We start from the raw sequence: 5,027 nt of genomic DNA on the forward strand, positions 1-5,027 counted from the left end.
CAAAAACATGGCAAAAATTATTAAAATTAAGTAGGGCCTTGTCAAACAATATCAAACTTCAAAGAGAATTTAAAGCGCCACTTTGTGTTACAAGCGTATTAATTTACATCAATAATATACGTAAGCAATTTTATATTTTAGTCAAGTGAGTAGGTATGTACAACATGTTACATGGCGAACCATTACAGAAATATGTAGGCGAGTTTAGGTATATAGAAATGATATTAGAATATGTATATATTTAAAAACTTGAAAAGAAGGTAGATAATACTATGTATTTTTATGTACTTTCAACGGCGGCCAGTTTAATCTATCTTATATACCTACGTGTCAAATCGGGTTAAGTATATTCAAGAAAGCTAAACTACCTGCTGTAGTACTACCTCAATTACCTGCCTATCTCTACTTGGATCAACTCTCTCTTCGGGGTCAGTCGAAAAAAAAACGATTATTTATATTCAAATTTTGGGAACATTAAGGGTGACAGTGACAGTGGAAGGAAATACAATATTAGAAAGCCGACGCGGAGTGTGAAATGGTAACCCAATACGTTAACGCGGCGAACCTGACAAAACAAACACGAATTAAGTGTTTGACATCCGCAAAAATAGATCTCCCAGGGAATCTCGTAATTGCTCAACCATTTATAAAAACTGAGGACTATTTCTAAAGATTTTCTTGTAAGTACAATTATTTTTATTTTTATTTCTCATTACGTTCTCTATGAAACGTTAAGTTCATTTATCCGGTTCGAAGACTTCGAAGGACCAAAATGTACGATTACTGCTTACTCGGTTTATTACACACAGACTTGATTTATTAAACCACGCGTAGACTGTCTTAAGATGATCAATTAAACCCATTCTTATTTATGTAATTATCAAATTAAACATTTCTGGCCTCATATTTCTTTAACCTCCTAAATCCCTACGTACAAATTTTTGTACATACGTATTCCAAAAATATTTTGAACTTTCATTAAGTAACTAAAATTCAAAACCAAAACAAATGCTTCTGGGTGTCAGGAGATTAGGTATAATTCAGCAATGACACACGGATGCTATACCTACTTACTTATGCATAACTAAACGTTTTAGTCAATTTTAGTATCTTAATTATATCTACACTTATATCACACTAAATGCTGAAAATACATAATAAAGACGCGGAATTTAAGATTATTGAGTTCTTCAAATAAAACATGATAGTAGCCGGTGAAAAGTTTATTTATAAATACTTTAGTAGTAGTAAATGTATTATTATGCTAGAGCACAAAAGACAATATTGTTTAAATTATTTACAACAAATCATAAATTGTAATGTAGGTAAAACTTAAGCGAGGCAATGTTTTGGTAAAATTTCTTTTAAATACATAATTCTAAACTTATAACTAAGTAATGCAATCGATATAAGACATAATGTTACGGTTTAGTCTAAACGAAGCTGCTTGAGTAACGTAATTTTTAACGGCCGGGCGGGGAAAAGAAAATTTGTATGGACGGACCTCCCGCCACATCACACAATTTTTTTCGTTCCCAACATGACTGTAAAAATCGCGAAATGCATGCAGCGGTAATGAAGACATAAACCCCTTATAAACGGATCAAGAACTTGCATGCAATATTCGATACATTGCTAACTACAGAGTACAAGTCGATCGACCAAATACCGCTATGAAGAAAATCGCATGCCAGTTCTTGGTCCGTCTAGATGGGGGTTTACACACATCACATACGGTCGTTCAACTTAGAATTACTTGTGGCAAATGAGTTATAGGGATACTGTTTATACGGCGTCAAAGACGAGTAAACTATGAGATTGGACATCTCTGTACTAAGTGGCATTTGCCATTCATGTATCTATACATGAATAGGTACGCCATCTATGGCGTTGCAATACTTGCAATAAAACCATAATCTCTAATTTTATTAGTTCAATATTGATTGGCGAATTAGAATGTAGATGGCGTTATGACGTACAAACGGGAATGTGGGTTATTTCACAGGGAGTCACACTCAACCGTCGTAGTGGTAAAGGAATACCTAATATAAAAATATTAGTAAAATTATATTATGAGTTAACTGGCTATATTTTTATTTATCTTCACCCAGTTAACAGACGTCAAAGCACAATATAAAAAAATATTGAAACTGAAATTTTGCTAATGTCACGCCATCTATATATATTGTACAGAGATTACCTATTCTTTATTATTTACTTGCCTCTGCACAAAGCGTTTATTGATTACAATTCCAAGACGGATGTTTTATGTCCTCGATAAAAACTAGAAAATCTTACTATTGACAGTAAAAAAAATTGTACATTACATAGGAATCATTACTTGCTCTTGTGGTTAAATTAATTGTCTAAATGCTTTTAACTATTTAATTTCACTATGTTACTAAACCTAATGGCTAGTTTGATAATAAATTGTAAAGCTACGCCTTAACTGTAGCTACGTAAATATGTAGAAAGTTATTGCGATTCAATGTAATTAAATTACTAGTTCACAAAATTAATGGTTTGGACATTAGCTTAGTTCTAAACTAATTGGTATAGGTACGCAGTTACTGCGATGCTGATTTCTCAGGGCCTGCCGCGAACTCCGAAGTTCGCAAATTACGGGCATCTTTTTCTGACACTCTAATTGCCTTAATTAAGAGAAAGAGAAAGATGCCCGCAGTTTGCGTATTTCGTTGTTCACGGTAGGCCCTCTGTCTACATGACTCGTGACGAGTTTCGGAAAAATACTAAGCGAAAAAAACAGTTAAAATATTCTACAGTTTAGCTTAGCTACAGAACTAAGCTAATGATACATAGTGACCAATAGTTTAGTTTTACAATAGGTATACATACATATATCCAAAACCGGCTTTGAACACATTTTACTCGTTAGATTACTTGCAGATCCAAGCAAAAAACTTAAGTCAAACATTTGTCTCTAAATCGATTTATTTTCGTGACATCGAGTTTCTTATTATTTGAAGAAAAATGTCAACAGTTAGTCACATTCTACACGTGCGTCCAAAAACAAGATGATCTCTGTCACAGCATGCCACGTGTTGCGTCAGGTTTAAGTATTTTTACTAAATGACCATGTACACAAACCGATAGCCTTCTAATTGTCGGTGATAAGTGCTAGTCTAGAATTTCCTAATTACAATGCAATCACGCAACACTCCACAACTCCACAAGACGACAAAGATTAAAAAAGCTCCCAAGAGCGTACAACATGCTGCATGGCTTCGGAGCTCTTTTTACAGAAGTCGAATTTTACCTAGATGAATCATATTCATACACTCTATGCTACTTATTTAAGCTATTCCTCCTGCGTCAGTGTTACATAGTATACCGTTTATAATAAAAATATTAAACCTACCTTATTTTTGGTAGTCTCCTAGCTTTGATTTTTAATCGGCTTATTATAATGTGATGATTATATAAATAACTTAGTCAGAACACTTTATACGAACTTTTAACACAACAAAAGAGTATTGCTAAGCTAAACTACAAAAAGTCGATTATGTATCGATTTCTAACTAGTTTTGTCTAATAACTTTTTAATAGCTGTACCAACAATAATTTAGCGAAATTAATTAGATTTTTTCTAATAAAACGTTGTTGGCTAACCATTATAATGCACACTACCTAGCACTATTATAACAAATCATATAGACAAGCACATATAAAAGCTAAACATTTTGCAAGCATTGCTTGTTAATTTATTTAAAACATTTTTATTGCTCAGATTTACAGTAGGTACTAAATCTTACGAGACGAAAAAAGTTACTTAAACAATTATTACTAATTCATACATTTGTTTTAAAAGAGCCAAAAATTGAGCTAATTACATAAATCAAGTAATCAATTTCATTTGATTCAAATGATATAAATATTGACTATACACTATCCTTCACTTTTAAGGGTACAATTGGTACAAATATTGTATAAACTCGCACAAAATCATTACGATCAGTTTTCGAATTTTTAAATAACCATTATTTAAAAATTCGAAAACTGATCGTAATGATTTTGTGTTTGTATTATTCAGGCTACTAGACTTACGATGTTTTGAAATTTGTAGGTTTTATTAATTTTCCTTTATTTTTTACGGATGAGCGCCATTGTTTTTCACTCCGTTTCTATTACCATTATAATTTTACAACTTTAATAGAACTGTGATAATCCTTTTAATTTTATAGTAAATAACACAAATAATATTGAAATTAAAGCTCAGTGTTTAAAAATAAAGCGCTGATTTTGATATAAATAGGTGGTCACGACGTTAAACTTGCCTAATCCTTATAAATATGATGATTATTGTTTCTTAATCTTAGTTATGATGAGGAATATCACTAACAAAGATACGTCCATATTTTTATAGACTATGATGTTGTTACTCAAATGTAAGATGTCAGTGAAGTTACTTGAGTTCATAATTACTTGTGTTACTCCCATTATTACATAACTACGTATATTTAAAGTTATTCAATATACAAATTCCCTGTAGTATGTCTTTTAACCATGAAGAAGAGAGCACAGTTATTTAATATAACTATTATGTTTAGTTTACAGTTTAATACGATTTAATATAGACCCGAACGAACATTATACATAGTTTAAAAGTGCAAGATTATTGATTAAGTATTGTTATTTTGATAAAGATAAAGCTTAAGTAAAACATATAGATTGTGCGCATAGCCAGTATTCTCTAAGTGTACGCAAACACGTTCATATACCTACACTAATATGAGAGTTAAACAATAAAATGATAATAATTTAACATTCAGTCATCATTGTATTAAATACGAACAGCATACATTCTTGATTTATGTAAACACATGACTTTAAAACATAATAACGAAGACAAAATATTGATAGTTATCTGAAATATATGATTATATTATATCATATAGGGTAAGATGAATTATAAATATTATAATAGACTAAAGAAGTGGAGACGTACTTATACCGAAAATATCGCCTTAATCACTAGATGCCACTGCATAACGCCGTATTTTAATATA

This window comes from Cydia amplana, chromosome 11 (assembly GCF_948474715.1).
Source record: "Cydia amplana chromosome 11, ilCydAmpl1.1, whole genome shotgun sequence".
NCBI lineage: Eukaryota > Metazoa > Arthropoda > Insecta > Lepidoptera > Tortricidae > Cydia > Cydia amplana.